A 17,806-nucleotide genomic window follows, 5' to 3' on the forward strand; every position below is an offset into this window, starting at 1 on the left:
TTACCTACTTTACTCACTTTCCACCATACGCTTTAATGTAATAATCATAATTCTTTTAAAATACCAAATAAAACATTGTATAATGAATAGTCTATTGCCTGGAACTCAATATCAAAAGAAAACATTCCATTGTTAGCTGGGTTTGTACATGAATCTCTGCTTCAGAACATCAGCAAACTGAGTTGGACCATATGGCCTATGCTAAACAAGGCCTAAGGGGCTCTCTCTTCCACTAACTAAAAGGTGAATAATACTACCAGTTACCAAATGGATCTAAAAACAAAGAGAGGAAAGTATTAGTTCAGCTTATGGTTCTGCAACATCAATGGAATGTGAAGACAAGAATAGAATCTGGCCTGGCATGTTGGCTCACAACTGTAATTCCAGAACTTTGGGAGGCCAAGACAGGAGGATCACTTGATGTCAGGAGTTAAGAGACTGGCCTGGGCAACATAGCAAGATCCTATCGCTACAAAAAAATTTTAAAAATTAGCTGGGCATAGTGGTGCATGCCTGTAGTCTTAGCTACTTGGGTGACTGAAGTGGGAGGATCACTTGAGCCTGGAATGTCAAGGCTGTCGTGAGCTGTGATTGCACCACTGCATTCCAGCCTGGGTGACAGAGTGAGACCCTGCCTCCACTCCAAAAAAGAAATCATAGATGGTGCATGGCTTTTAAACCACAGTGACCACTCTTCATTTAAAATGTGGGCAAATCAACATCTTGATATTCCTGGAGAAGGGAAGTAAGCTGTGTTAGAAAGAAGAACCTGAAGAGGTTCCTCTCCTTAGATGCTTATGCTTAACCGAAAAGTAAATTAGTTTTGTGTGTAATTTAAAAATTCATACTATATTAGTTTCTCATATGTCTGGATAAGGCTTACTCTATTTAGATTGGGGCTAACAGCTTTTAAGTGTTATTTTACAAAGGGGTTTTACACCTACAAACAAAACCAACCATAAGTGAAAAACCAGTTATTTAGAAGGTGTTTGGATAAAATAGCAATATAAATGTGAAGCAAAAAGGAAAAATCATAAGAAATGCAGACAGTGGAAAAATACATGCATAAGTAAACTATAACATTTAAAATTTTTCATATAGGTCATTTCATTCAAATGAAGAAGCATATTCATAATTTGTACTGTGAGTGGCAACATCCATCAAGGTTAAGTTTGACCAGGTTCTTGGCTTATTGCATATTAAGAAATTTTAATCTCTACATGTTTACAGATACAGTATCAAGAAGTACTCACTGATGAAAAGTCATGCTTTGGGCAGTTTATTGAAAATTAGGTATTATTATGGATGGAATGCATCCCTGGGGGAAAAAAGAGAGCATTGAGACAGAGGAAGGTAGTCAGGAACTTGTGGAATCTTCACAACAAATCACTGTGAATGCAAAATACTCATATGAAAGAGAGACTCGTCATTTTTGACCCAACGCTGAGTTATAGATTATCTCCTCCAACATGCCACATGACATGTATGTATAGTGTGATTTAATTTTATCTTAAATGAAAGATGTACACATAAACTAGCCACTGAGTATAAAACAATGAAGTAATTTGCAAATTTTCCTACGGCATAATAAATTAAGCATGGAAAACACTAGGAATGCAATTTGCAGTCATTTATAATGCAGTGTTTTATGTTAATAATTCAAAATCACATGCTATTTGGAGACACTTCTAATTAATGTATTTATGAAATTGTCAACTGTGACTGTTTTGGTTCCATTTAGCTAAACATTTCAACAGAATTTGCTTGTTGTTATTTAGTGTTTGCTTGATGGCACCAGCAACATCAAATGTAAGATAATGGAAGTTGATTGTGCATTTTTTTCACATTGTTAAAGCTTCTTTCTGATCACACCTCTGAACAACTTAAGCCAATGCCTGCCTCTCCTCCAGTGCCAAATTCAAATGCTTGAGACACTTTGTTTAAAAGTTTGAAGTGAAAGAGAGACAAGTGCCTGAATCAACATAATTAATTGAAGAGGCAAGTTCATACCTTGTTAAAGAGTCTTTTAAATATTAAATGCATTTCATATCTCAAATCCATAGACACTGGCATTTCTTTAGAGTGGGTAATTATGCCTGTTAGGGACCATTTCTTTTTGTTCTCATCTTTATTTGGATGAGTTTGAATGTGAGGAGAAGGCTAAGTATTCATAAGTTGGCATGTAGAAGTTATGATAATTGGAATTTGACCAAGCAAAGTTTAATCCTCCTGAGGGTATTTTAGTAAAACTAAAGAACAAAACAACCTCAAGACCAAGAGTAGTTAATGCAGGAATTCAGAACTGATTGTTGTGGCATTCTGTAAATTCATAATAAGGAAAATGCTGCTGGCTTTCTTGCTCTATGTTCAGGTGAGTCAAATATTAATTTTCTAGTCTTGGAGATTCTGTGAGATTTTGTATGACCTGAGTAGAATTTGATGTACTCTTTTTTCTCACCAAGGGAGGAGGCATTTTCTGTCTTTCACTTGGATCACGATGTGGCCTGAATCGGACAGAATAATTCAGATTATGAGTTCTATTTACATTACACATTATTGTCACTCACTTGACAGCATGGGGGAGTAGCTGCTGGACAGCACCAAGCTTAATCCCTAATAACCTAAAATTGTCATATGTGGAAAAGAGATAGAGAGGAAACAGCAAAATAGCCTGGTAGGTCAAAGTTACCATTTTCATATCTGAAACCTACTTCTGATTATACAATGAAACCAGAACACTGAATAATGTGATATTGGGGAAAATATATTGATTGTAGAAAGATTTAAAATATTAGATAACCCTAAATTAAAAGGATGTTCTAGCTTTTGAATGGAAAACAGATTATGTTATAAATGCACATGGACAGGATTTTAGACCACAGAATGTTCTTTTAAAATTGTGAATTTAAAAATTCATTCTAAGCCTGGACAACCTAGCAAGACCTTGTCTCTAAAAAAATGTAGAAAAAATTAGCTGGGCATAGTGGCATGTGCCTGAAGCTACTCAGGAGGTTGAGGTCGGAGGATCACGTGAGCCCAGGAGTTTGAGGCTGCAGTGACCTATGATATCACCACTGCATTCCAGCCTGGATGATAGAGTGAGACCTCATCTCTAAAGAAATAAAAACAAAAAGTGATTCTGGTATTAAAGAAAGAAAATAGCTTAAAAATATCAAAATGCAACCAGGACAATGAGAAAATTTTAACATTTAGCAAAAATTTAATAATAAAATGTTAATCTAGAAAAATATCAAGATAATAAGTACATTTTCATGCCTTAAAATTATTAATTATCAAAGTTACTTTATAATGTTTTAACTGGTCACACACATACAAATCTGAAAATCCTTGGCTTTTACATTTTAATTTATTTTCTTCCTCCATAAAATAGCTAAGTTAACTTTAAAGAAACTAGAAGTGCTTTTGTGTTTTCTTCAGATTTTTAAAGAAATATATGTGGAGTCTAAAACTAGTATGAAATACTAGGAGCTTCAAATTGGTTTAGTGACAGAAATTTCTCTACAATGCAGAATTTAATAGGATGGGGTTGTTTATTCTACAATTTCTAATTCTAATACCACTTGTCCTTAAGTTAATATACATGAGAAAAAGTGAAATTTGTGGGAAAATAAGGATAGGCAGATAATGGAAGAGAATACTGGGAAAATGAAGTGAAACCAGGGATAGAGTTAGGATATAAAATGAATATGTATCAAAGAGCGAGTAAAAATGTAGCTTTAAAGTTAGTAGAATCAAAAATAAAAAATAAAATATTTACAGTTAGAATATTTACAGTGTCCATATAAACAAATGAGTTAATCTAAAGAAATCCAACATTACATTACATTTCAAAATGTTTCCTGTGATTGCTTACAAAGGAAGCGCTATGTAATGTAGTGGTCTATGTTTGCAATCACACAACAATAATTACATTAGCTGTGTGTTTGCATGCCAAGTTGTTCTTCAGTAAAGCCTAATGGGAAAACCACGAGCTTATAAGATGATACGTGGCTGCCTCAGTTTACTATAAAAACGAATTTTATTGTATTTTTCTCAAATGAAGATTTCTCAAAATGTAATTAACAGTTGCGTTTTAAAAAAGTTTTTTTAAACTTTATTTTATGCTGGGACATGGAAGGATGTATAAGCTTAATTAAAACATATATATATATATTTGGACTTGGAAAATGTATCATTTAATATGGACTAAGTGAAATTAGAGCTATACAAATGGTGATGACAAGAGATTATATTCATAAGATAGCTCTGGAAAAAAATTTAGAATTTTAACTCTTTCATGTTATAAGGGGATTAATAACTAATCCTTTAAGATCCAAGTAACCAAAAAAGTACAAAGTTCATTATTTATTACCATATAGGCATGGCTTATTTCTTAGTCTAAATCAATGCTTTTCAAACTTTAATATGCATAAGAATCACTTGAGAAGTTTATTGAGAATAGCAGAGTAGAGGGAATCTACTCCTAGAAATTTCGTATTGTTGGTTTAGGAAAAGACTGAAGAATTTTGATGTAGAAATCTAAGAACCACACTGGAAAACCTGTCAAATAGATAAATTACTTTTTTCTAAGGAACTCAGAAAGGTCGACAAATTTTTTCCTTATTGAGATTTCTTTCCCATGAAATTGTAGTTTTCCAGCTCAGCTTTGGAAATCTCTTTGTCCAGTGGAAACTGTGACAGTAATTTTTGTCATTGAATTCCACGCTTAGGAAAGCAATGTCTACTTGTTTCTGACCTTGCCTAAAATTCACCACTCATCCTCCTTCTTGTCATAAAGCAGAACAGACAGTCAAATCCTGATCACAGACTAAATGACTTAAAGCCAAAACACTCAGAAAACACAGTATAAAATCACTCTTGCTGCCAGTTTGCTTTGTGCCCCTTATAATTCCTTTTCCTGAACACAGTGGTTACTTGCCCCACATCCTTTGGCCCCAGAGCAGTGCACTGCTGTTCTATTATCTGCTGACAAATTTTGGTGGTTACATATGGCTTCCTTCCGAGGCTCTCTTGCTCCGGAATTACCAATGCAGACTAGTCCACTTGTTTGCCAGACTACCAATGCTTCCTTTTGGAACCTCTGTCTTTTTGATTGTTCATTCTCCTCTCAACCTTTTCACCACAGCATTTTCCTATTGTCTGTTACTGAACCTTCAAATATCTTGTTCCATTGCTTGGCTGGACCTTTGTCCATCATTGGCAACTAAATCAGGTGCTCCAGCGCCTTCTGTAGGACGGGACGAGAATTAATTCCAGATCCTGACTCCCCTCTGTTTTCAGTTTAATGCAGTTAAGCCTGTTTGCCTGCATGTGCCAAACTACTATTTTTCAAAATCATCATGTTGAATGTAAGAAGCCCCATACCAAATAGTACATATTGTATTATCCCATTTATATAAAGTTTAATATCAAGCAAAACTAATTTCTGTTTATAGAAATTAAAATTATAGTTACATTGGGAGGGAAGTAAACAGCGACAAGGAAGTTTGTGCTGATTGGCTTATTAAAGATCAATAATAATGTGTTATATATTTGTTTCAAAACATGTATCTCCAAAGATTGTTTGAGGCAGTGGTTAGGATTGAGGAAATGCAATCAGAATGGGCTAGTTACACAAATGTAAAGAAAGTTCTGGGACAAGAAGGGCAGCTGACTTTAAAAGGTTCAAAAAAATTTCATGCAATAAAGTTGAGAATCAAGTATTCTGGGTGAAAAAGGGAACCAAAATAAGGGATCAATTCTGCATTGGAGATTTCTTTCCTTATGTTGTTATGAAAACTTTACTGAGCCTGAAAGGCTTAGATTTAATGCTACAGACCTCTGGATTCATTTTATAAATTGAGGCATGGAGTACGTTCAGTAAAATATACAAATCTTGAGTACACAGCTTTGCAAATGGTTACATGTGGATGTACCTGTGTAACTCTCACCTATATCAAGATGCCACACATTTCCATGTCCCCAGAGTCTCCTGGTGCCCTTTCCCTATCAGGGATTTTCTTCTCTCCAACTACTGAGACTTCTGTTCCTTTTGGTTAGTATTACATATTCTCAAAGTTCATATAAATTGACTCAGACAGCATTATTCTTTTCTATGGTGGGTTTTGTTTTCAGATTTATTCCCCAACCAGAAATTTTACTATGCATGTTATCGCTGGGTCTGGGCTTCCCTGGCTCAAGTTCTTCAGAGATCTTACTTCTTCTCCTGCAATGTGGGGTAGAGATTTTTGCCGTCTATACTGAATGCGGATGGGACCCAATTTCTTTTTATAGAATTTCATACAATCCTTTGTTTTAAGCCTTCCACCTGCCATGGCTACAGATGTCTCCAATTTCTCAGTTTCTCTGGAACTCTGTTTGTTGAAATGGTCTGCTTCTTATCACTAATAGGTAATCTATTTCTGTTCAACCATTATTTCCCTGAAAATTTGCCCACAATTTTACTTTACAATAAATGTGACAGAGAAGAAGGATTTCTGGACAAAGAATTAGACAATGTGCGTATTAGCTCTGGTTCTTCCATTGACTAGCCAAGTGACCTTGGGCAAATCATATAGCTACTCTGGTTTAAAATTTGTATGTCCTCTGGTTTGTAACCTTATATTACAGGATAGTGCTAACAGTAAAAGAAACTTGTGACTTATCCAAGGTAATATTGCTACTAAATGGCAAAGAACCCAAGTCTATCTGACTGTATGTACTATGGTAGTGGAATTCAGGAAGTTTTGGATTTTCTATTGTTGCTGTAATATTGGCTACTCAGTAAATGAAATATGCTATTTTGAAAAGAACATAGTTGGGATGAGGAAGTTAGACTGACATATATTCAAGGATTTTTCTATTGCATTAGTCCATAATTTTATGGAATTTATGTAACTTTCTTTCTTTCAATGAAAGCTTCCATATGGTCAGTTCGTATGTCCTTAAATTTCATACTTCCAATTACAACTCTTATTTCCTCCACGGAAGCCAAGTCAATTTACGTGTAATCTCTCACAGACATGTCTATTCTTCAATTCCTGAAGTACTTCTAAAGGTTTATTTAAATTTTTAATTTTAATTTTTGTGGGCACATAAGTATATATGTTTATGGGTTACATGAGATATTTTGATATAGATATTTTGATATTTGATATTTTGATGTTCTTATTGTCCTTCCCTTCATACAATGCATAATAATCACATCAGGATAAATGGAGTATCTATCACCTCAAGCATTTATCTTTTCTTTGTGTTACTAACAATCCAATTATACTCTTAGTTATTTTAAAATGTACAATAAATTATTTTTGACTATAGTCACCCTGTTGTTCTATCAAATACTAGATCTTATTCAGTCTAACTATATTTTTGTACCTGGTTAACACAGGTACCCTTGACCCTTCCCAGTCCCTGGCAACCTGCCCTGTGCCACCCCAGGCAGCTGCTCCTTGCATCCTGGGCCCTCTGGTTCCAGCCTCAGCTCAAAGGGCACCAGGTACAGCTGGGGTCACTACTCCAAAGGGCACAAACTGTAAGCCTTGATGGCTTCCATGTGTTGTTAAGCCTGTGGGCATGCAGAGTGTGCAAAAGCGAAGAAGGCTTGGCAGACACCTGCCTCCTCCTTTACCTTCTTCCTTGATTGTTACTTCCCTGAGGCTTCACCAGAAGCCAAGCTGATGCCAACACCGTGCTTCCTGTAAAGCCCGTGGAACTATGAGCCAATTGAACCTCTTTTCTTTATAAATTCCCCGAGTCTCAGGTATTTCTTTATAGCAATACAAGAATGGCCTGATACAGGCCACTCCTTTTGGGAATATGCAGGGTTTGAAAAATTCAGGTTAGCCATTTCCTGTACAATTTTCTCAAAATGTTCTTGACAATGGTCATTTAAGTTTCAGCGTTCAGGAACTGATTACTTCACAAGTAGCCCAATGCAGTTGTGGGCAGTGCTAACAACCTTATAATTTGTCCACCTGTAACTTTCTAGTGTATTATTTATAATGTAGCAAGATGAGAATAAAGTATTTTTAGTGGCCAGAATCAGTGAAGGAAGGATACTATCTTAGTTTAAGAAAATATTCTCTAAAGCAATTTAAGTGTGGAAGGTGAATATGTTCTGCATTTAAAAAAGTCTGCAAGAATTGGAAGTTCAGTGAGAAATAATGGGAAAGAGAAGAGGGAGAGGGAGAGGAAGAGTTTATGGGTGGGAAGTTCTTATCCAAGGATTTGGGCTAGCACTGGACGGTGGCTACTGGGCTGTGCAAGAACCAGTGTTCAACAGCGCCACCGGGGCAGTCATAGAGTCACTTGTGGAACAACAGATTAGTTGCAGTTCTCTTTCTTCCCATGGTACTCGGAAGGAAGAATTAAAGCTTTGGGATAGATTGTGTGAACCCAGGTTTGTGAAATGCCATTAAGGGGAGAGGAAGCTAGGAAAGAGTGGACTTTGAGGGAAAGATACTAGACTTCCATTTTTTAGAAAGTGAAAGAGGTTTTACCTTCTTAGTCCTTATGTTGGTGAAGTGAACCACTTTTCAGACATATTCAGGCAATATTTTTTCCATTTCCAAAGCACCTTTTCTTAAAATACTCCATTATTCCTATGGTTTTTGTCAAGACATATTCACGTTTGTTATTGCATGCTCAGAAGTTTGACAAACAACCTACAGATATTGATTCCCCTGTGCTGGACATACACTTCTATTCCCACTCACCACTCCTCAAGATGAAGGCCCATTCTTTTTATGTTTTTTTTTTTCTGTCTCATTTATGTTTGACAATTTTCATTTTTTTTGTGCTTAGCATTAGTTCAGTCTCTGTTGTTTTTCGATCTCTTTAAACAAATAATTACCCATTCTTTTTCTTTTTTTTTGAAACAGGGTCTGTCTGCATTGCCCAGGCTGGAGTGCAGTGGCGTGATCTGGGATCACTGCAATCTCCACCTTCTGGGTTCAAATGATTCTCCAGCCTCAGTCTCCTGAGTACCTGGATCACAGATGTGTGCCACCATGCCTAGCTAAATTTTTTTTTTTTTTTTGTAGAGATAAGGTTTTGCCATGTAGCCTAGGCTGGTCTCATACTCCTGAGCTCAAAGTGATCCACCCATTTTGGCCTCCCAAAGTGCTGGGATTATATACATGAGCCACTGTGCCTGGCCTACACATTATTTAATAATTGTAGTAGTTCTATGAGTTGGAAGAAATTTTTAAACATTTTCAGGTGTGCTTCCTCTGTCACAAAATGAGGGTATGTTATGTGCTGTTTGATAGAAATGCAATACGAGCTACAAATGCAGGCTACATAGGTAATTTAAATATTCCTAGTAGCTACAGCTTTACTAAAACAATTTAAAAAGCAGACAGGTGAAATTAATTTTATAATATATTTTCTTTAACCCAGTATGTTCAAAATATTATTATTTCAACATGTGTGTGTGAACTAATATAAATATTATTGAGACATTATTTTTCATATTCCTTTGCACTAAGTGTATTTTATACTTATGATACATCTGAATTTGCACTAGCTACATTTCAAATACTCAACAGCCATAAATAGCTTGTAGCTACTGTCTTGGCCAGTGCAGCTGTAAACAATTGATCTCTAAAGAAAATTAAGATTAATGTTGAACTTTTTTTTATCTACTAAACCTCTACACAGCTAATACAGTGCTTTGTGAACTATTCTTATTGTTGTTCGCTTCATACTTTTAACATCTGCATCTAAAAGTGCCTTCCTCTGTTCTGGTTTCTTAAGAGCTCGCTCTTCTTTTTTCTTCTGGGATTATTTACAGTCACAGAGTCAAAATTTCATATTGCAAAACCTTTTGCATGCAAGTGGCATTCTCCTATATGGTCTCCTATCCATGGCACCATCTCGCTCTTTTTTTTTTTTTCCCCCTGTAAACTCCCTGAAATAGATAATCTAAAATGTAGGGTACGCATCTGTCCATTTCATATTAATGAACCAATTCTTCCTTGTTCATCTGCATCTTACCTATAATGTCCCTCTTGCTCCCGCCATTTTCTGAAAGATGTAATCGTCAGCAAGAGAAGCACTTATCAGATGCTCTACTTTTAGAAGAAAGAGACTCCAGTAGATACCCTGATAGTAGAAGTGCCCCATTGTTTTATCTTACTTCTGTGTCAGTTTCGTAATTGCTTTTTTTGGTTTGTTTTTTGAGACCGAGTCTCGCTCTGTTCCCCCAGCTGGAGTGCAGTGGCTTGATCTCAGCTCACTGCAAGCTCCGCCTCCCGGGTTCACGCCATTCTCCTGCCTCAGCCTCCCGAGTAGCTGGGGCTACAGGCGCCCGCCACCTCGCCCGGCTAATTTTTTTGTATTTTTAGTAGAGACAGGGTTTCACCGTGTTAGCCAGGATGGTCTTGATCTGCGGACCTCGTGATCCGCCCGCCTCGGCCTCCCAAAGTGCTGGGATTACAGGCGTGAGTCACTGCGCCTGGCCCAGTTTTGTAATTTCTATTACAAAAATGTTATCTTGTAACCTTTATTTGTCTGGGTTAGCCATGAAATCTCTCACAGTTATATTAATTTTCTCCTGTATGCTCAAGGAATTGCTCAGTTGGTGAATTTAAACAGAAGTATATAGAGCCTTTCTGATATACAAAATTTTCTTCCTCCTCTTCCTTCCAGAATTGTGACTGTTCAGACATAAGTCACACACCATCAAATATCAGCAGCACATCCCAAATTTCACCTGGAGGCCAAAATAATCTTACCATTTAAATCTCTAATTTTGTAAGATTGGGACACTTAGGTCCAGAAAGCTGACTTCATGCTTATATACCTGACACTACTGAGACTCTTGACAGTCCTTTGTTAAAATTTAAATTCACTTTGTCAACCCTATAATTTTTATCAGTTGGTAGACACCTAAGACAAAAATCTTGCCTTTAATTTATATTATAAATATATGTGACATATATATATAGCATTTTGACTTGGAAGTGCCTTGGCATCACTTCTATTTTGCCGGTTCTTCCTTTGCACCATAGTAAGCCCTTGCATAATGGAAAATGAATGTCACATCTCTTCACTTCCATAATATTTAATTTTATATGAACTTTTTCTTCCCATCTTAAGGTTCTTTTCAAAGTCTTGTTTATGCCAGAGTAAAAGTGGTCTTTACAGTGGCCCAGAAAGTTCTAGGCCATTCCCCATCCTCTGACCTTACTCACTGCCACTCCCCTCCTTACTCAATCAGCTTTAGCCACCCGGGCCTCCCCGCTATTCTTCAACACACCAAGCATACTTCAGCTTCACGACATTTACACTTGGAGTTGCTTTTGCCTGCAGTAATCTTCTCATAGATACCTAGATAGCCACTTGGCTTGCTTCATCACATTCTCTCTCCAAACCATCCTATGTAAACTAGAAAACAGCCTCTCCTATCCCCTGCATTTCCTCTCAGATCCTGCTACATCAAGAGCTAAATCAAGTCCCTCAAAAACTGTTCTGTCAACTGCTGGCACTTGCCACTATAACCACTGGAGATTAATTCCCATCTAAGAAGCTGAGCCTCCAATAGAGTCCATGTTGGTGCCTCACTGTCCTCATCTCCCCACCACTCAACTCATCCTTCAGAACTTGTTCTTCCTAGATGCACTTCCGTCTTCCCCACAGAGCATTTTAAATTTTCCCACTTCATCATCATTGCAGAGTTTTGACTGATGGGTGATGACAAATTTCTTCAAAGATGTTGATTTTTATGTGGGGTCTATGCTTTATATTTTAAAAGTAAAAAAGCCATTAAGGAAGCTTTCTAGGAATGAATGGAGGTCTGCCCAAGTAGTTACTAAAATGTAGATGGTATGAAAATGGGAATATATACAGGTACAACCTTTTATTTTACTTCACTTTCTAAAGCAGTCTTTTTTCCTTTTCTTTTTCTTTCTTTCTTTTTTGGCTTTCTGGACCTTTCTTATGCTGAGCACATGGGCATAGAATTGCAGAAAGCCAAAGGGACTCAGTTGACCTCTCTAAGAAGAGGTGAGGAAGAGGGAGTAGCAGGTAGATAGCCAGTGACAGATGGCTGAGGAATGAGGAGTTTGTTGAGGAGGGTTAGACTGACATAAAACAGCTGCAGGACAGAATGGAGTTTTAGGATAAAGGAGATAAGAGGACGTTCAGAATTCAAAGTGTGTGTGATATAAAGTCTCACTCTGCCTCCCATGAAGAAACCTGTGGTATATCAGAAATCCTCTTAGCCTAGACAGGCTGGACAGACAACTGGTTTATTTATTTAAAAATACATAATTATTGTGGGGTTAAAAATGACTCATGTAGTAGTTTTATTTAACTTGAAAGTACATACTTTGAGGTAGGACCAAGGCCCATTAAGTCAATTTGAGTCAGTCTGACGAAGATATTTGCATCTTACTTGCATTAACTCTACCCACAGTCATTTTAATTAATTTTCTTTAAAGTAGAGCAAGTCCTTAGGAGTACCCTATGAAGTAATTTAAGTACATAATTTAAGTAACAATTATGTTTTTATGTTTAATAATTATGTTTTAAATAGCTAATTTAAGTAATTATGTTTTTCATAAAATCTCTCATTTTAACAGTTGTCTCATTAAACAATAGTTTAAGTGATTTTCAAGTATTCTAAAGCATTCAAACTTGTTTTATCTTTTTAAAATACAATCAATGACTCTTTCTTTTCACACTTCTCATTTCATTGGTTTATCTAATAATAAACTGTGTATTTGCCAAAACAAGCACAACTAGTGTGATTATATAGGAGCAGAGAACTTTAACTGGTGGTAGCAGAAATATGTCGGTACCAGAGAGCTGAATAGCTCTTTCTCTGCAGGTATCCAGAATGTCATGGTTATCATACAGTTTGATATAAAGAATGAAGAACATCCTGGTCACTTCAGTGCTTCTTGGAGTCTAATTTGTGTTTCTTTTAGAAAGAATGAAATTCAAGTTCATCCTGTATAATTAAAATTACACAAATCTCCACTGCTTATAACATAGAGGATTGTGTAAGGCTCGGAGTCTATCTTTTCTAGGTTTTATACTTGTCATCCAGGTTTCAAATGTCTTAGGGTTAATTTTTGCAGAACACAAATTACTGTTACATTCCATACTGCCACCAGTAGTCATAAGAAGAGACATGAAGGTGATAAAAGAACTATTTCCTCTTATGCTTTAACTCCAGGCATAATTGTCTTTTTCATATTGCACTTTGATCTTTGTATAACTACAAGTCTTTCTCACATTTCCTGTAAATGATTTTTGAAATGGCTTGTCTTTTTATCATACTAGTTCTGGGGGCAATAGCATGGTTTAATAGACAGAGTTAGGCAGACAGAAATTTGGATTCCTGGAATTATAGCCCTGTGATGTTGGGCAGTTTGATTGATCTTTGTTATCCTCAACTTCAAAATAGGTGTTAATGTAAGCCATATCATAGAGTTGTGAGAATAAATGACACGATATTTGCAAAGGAGCTAGCACAGTGCCTGGCACATAGTGGACATTTCCATCCAGGCCATCTATCATTAGTAACTACTGTCTTTCTCAGTTTTCATTCCATCCCAGGGATGATGTTATCGGTCTTCAACATATTACTATTGTAACTCACTGTTTTTTACATCAGCTGTATACCTAGAAGAAGTCATATGGGGCAAGGAGAACAAAAGACAAGATTGAGGACATGAACCCAGCCTCTACTTCTGACTTATACAAGTAAACCACTTGAATAAGAACGTTTATTCTTATTCAGCAAAAACATTTTGATGACCTGATTTAAAAGTATCAGTGAAGCAATGCCTTACTTTCATATCCCTATATGATTTATATTTTTGTTTTGATATTTTTACTTTGTACAGTTTAAGTGTCTCCTCCATTCAATTGATTCCATTTGAAAAGATGGTTTATTTTAAAGGAAAATGCTTGGGTTATAAAAAGGGTCTGCACTACATCAAACACATCTCCAAGGCCAGCGTAGAGTGCTCCTCATAGGCATTAAATAAAGCTTCAAACGGGCTGCATTACTGGGCTCGCGCAGCTTGTTCTCCACAGCCAGTTTCAATTTCACTAAAAGGAAAGAATTGGTAATTAATTATCTAGGCCATGTAATGAGTTTCCATTACTTGGAATTCAATAAAGCTCTTTCATTGTGACCAGGCTGATCAATAGCACTGAAGGGTTAATAGAAACCATAGATACAGCTGGGATAATAGAATGGCTATAGGAAATTAGGCTGGGTCCCTGAAGCACTCTTTCTTCTCTCTAGGGAATGGAAGCTGCTCAGTAGCTCCTTTTTTTAGAACACTCTGTGAGGCATTGTGAAATGAGTAGGCTATTGTGTTACTGCACAAGCTAATGGAAATTACCTTTACAAAATCCATACGCTCTTGGAGCTGGAATGGCTTTGGAGATTATTTAGTTATATTACTCATGGATCATCATGCCTTTCAGTTGGACATTTTTTTTTTGGACCAAGTGATGCCATCTTTATCTTCAATACCAATCTACCCATCTCCTAACTGCTATAGCTGATTAGATAAAAAGTGTAACTGACAAAAAAAAAAAAAAAAAATAGCCAGTCCTTGGAGTGGCAAGAGGCTTATGCAATTGCTGCAGTGAAAGGAAGGGGGTGGGCAATTGATTTTCTATGGAATTTTAATCTGCAACTAAGGAGAGAATGTGTTTAACTAGGGGTTAAAAATGATGGACTCTACAGAGATGCCAGAGAGTGTGCCTATGAGGAAGATTTAGGACAAATCAGATTTATGAGCACAGTGCTCTCCCAAGAGAAGAAGACCACACATTCCAACATTTCAGTAGAGGCCAGGGGGCAGAGCTGGTGCTTGAGGGCTTTCTTGTTTTAGTGGCAATCTGTTGTATTTTTTTTCTATAAGAACTATGTTTTTCTTAAGATAGCTTGGAGTGTGTCTCTGTTTCTTGCAACCAAAAGATTCTAAGTAGAACCCTGGTCCAGTTCCTGCACTTTCCAAGTGAAAAGACCAATTCTTGAGAACATGATATAATACAAGGGATGGCAACTTTTCCAGGATATGATCATGGTTTCCACACACAGCTGCAACAATAAAGGCTAATCAGCATGCCCTTCTGCAACGTGATCTTGCCACTTCTTCATATAGAGGCAGAGTGTATTTCTCCTCTCTCTTGAATCTAGGCAGGCTCTGAGTGCTTTGACCAATAGAATATAGCACAAGTGACATTGTGCCAGTTCTGGGCATCGTTCTTAACTGGCCTGGAAGCAGTAGTTACTGCTTCCTCCCTCTTAGAAGACAGCATCATAAAAGAAGCATGCCTTCCTTGAGACCACAGAAACCCCAGGCACATGGAGACTCCCTGGATGATGAGGTGCTGCATGGAAAGACATTCCAAGAGAAAGAAAGAGAGAGGAAGGGAGGGAGGAAGGGAGGAGGAGGAGAGAGAGAGACCAAAGAGTACTGAGATGGTAGTCACATTAGCAATAAGCCATCTTGGAAGTGAATCCTCTAACCTCCAATTGCTGTCACACAGATTAGAGATGAAGCTCTCAGCCAAGTCCTGTCCAAGTTCCTGACCTATAAAATCTTGAGCAAAATAGAATACTGTAGTTATTTTAAACCATTCAGGTTTGGACTAGCTTGGTTTGCAACAACAATAATCGAAACACAGGGCCACTTGGCTTTCAAATGAGTTTTCTGTCTATGATGTCTCAAGTTTATTGGAATAAAACAAGGTATTTAGCAACACATCCAAACACTTTTTCAAGCGAACACTTTCTTTGGTAAACAAACAAACAAAAAAAACCAGGAATGTTACCTTAAAGTCACAGAGGCATTTCAGACAAAAAATCAAATGGTGTGAGGCATGTAATTTCATTAAGCTTCATTTACAAAACCATGGAGGAAGATATAATTTGACTTCACTGTATGGGTGGAGAAGAAGAACAATTTAGAAACATAGCCTCAAGATTCTACCATGTGTCAGTGATGCCAAATTTTCAGATTTTCTCACTGATGGTTACTCATTGTCTGGGTTCCAATAGCTGGAGATGCTTATATTTACATCATGGGAGTGTTCTTGGATGACCATGCCATAAAATTGGTGATTGGTCAGATTCCATTTGTGTTACCAGTTTGTGACTAATATGTGATTGGTCAGAAAGAAACTGCTTCCAATGTTTTCAAATCCACATCAACACATGTTATCATCTGTCTTTCTTATGTTAGCCATCCTCATGGGTGTTAAGGGGTATTCCTAATGACCGATTATGCTGATTATCTTTGCATGCATTTATTAGCCATGTGTATATCTTCTTTGAAGAATGTTCCCATTTTTTAAAATTCAGTTATTTATATTTTTATTATTGGATTGCAAGAGTTCTTTACATATACTGCATATTAGACCCCTATCAAATATATTATTTGCAAATATTTTTTCTCCTGTAAGACATTGATTCTTAACCAATTTTTGTATCGTGCGCAGCATTTTAACCATCTGATGAAGCCATGGACACTCATCCAGCCAAGTGTACATGCCCATGAAATTTTGAATACATTTTCAGAGATTTTACAAAGATCCGTAAGCCTTAAGAAACCCCAAGAGCTTGTGTCTTTCCCCCATCTCCCCAGGTTTTGCTTTTCTCTAGGATTATGTAGATACAGTCTGACAAAAGGAAATGCCTTGCAATGAGAGGAAGAAAACAATTCTTTTGGTGGGTAGCATGAGGATTCCATTTGGCGACAGAATAGCCTTACTGGGACCAGGCAATTCTCTATAAGGCTGAGTATGCTGCGTCTTCAGAGAAGAGAGGAAAACTGTGTATGAGACAAGCAGATATTTTTTTCTCCTTCTGGATGGATTAGGAAGAAGGGAGAGAGAGAACTATAGGAAATGGAAAAACCGAGAGGGGGTTGGAGAAGATAATTCCCAGGGCATATCCTGATAAATTGCAAGTAAATGGATGTTTTTCTAGGGCTGATCAATGGCACTTGCTTAACTACCTTTGGCATGTCTGCTTCTCAAATGGAGAGAAAACAATGAAGTGGAACAGTGAGAGCTATTTAAACAGACAACTGGGAGCCAGAGGCTGAGGAACGTTTAGACCTTCCTATTTTTCTAAGGTCTGGTGGAAAAAAAGTATCATGAATCCAAATACTAAATTTTTTAGACATGCAAAGTTATCATTTAAGCCAAACTCAATGTCTTGTGACAAATTTGCTCCATTCTGTCTAATATTGTTATCTTTGGTTTAAAAAAAAACCAGAAAAATTGTGCTCATTGTTTCAGAATCTATCAGGAACTTCAAGGCATCATAGAAATTTAGCATTTAAATGTTAAAATTTAAGCCTTGTACCTAATTCCCTACTCATCATGCCTAAGATTTTAGATCAAAATCTAAAAGGTCATTTAGATTTTGCTTGAAGGCTTTTGATGATGGGGAAGTCACCACCTCATAGTAAGCAATCCAGTTGATTTGATCTTTGAGCAGTTCTAACTCTTAGAAAATTCCTTCTTCACTGAGCTGAATTGATCCTTTACTATTATCACTGATATGTAGCGACATACCTATGTTCCAAATGTCATATCTAGTGGACATAAACCATAGGTACTCTTTATTTAGCACCATCTATAAGTCAAACACTTACGTGATAGGTGCTGTATATTAATATGTACTTATGATTAATCTTTACAATTCAGAAAGGCAGGAGTATCCTTCTTATTCAACAAGTAGGATTGAGAATTACATTCATGTTTCAGAGATAATAACTGAAAAACTGGAATTTGAACCTTGGTCTATATGATGCCAGAGTTT

Source organism: Chlorocebus sabaeus, chromosome 17, assembly GCF_047675955.1.
Source record: "Chlorocebus sabaeus isolate Y175 chromosome 17, mChlSab1.0.hap1, whole genome shotgun sequence".
In the NCBI taxonomy this organism is placed as follows: Eukaryota; Metazoa; Chordata; class Mammalia; order Primates; family Cercopithecidae; genus Chlorocebus; species Chlorocebus sabaeus.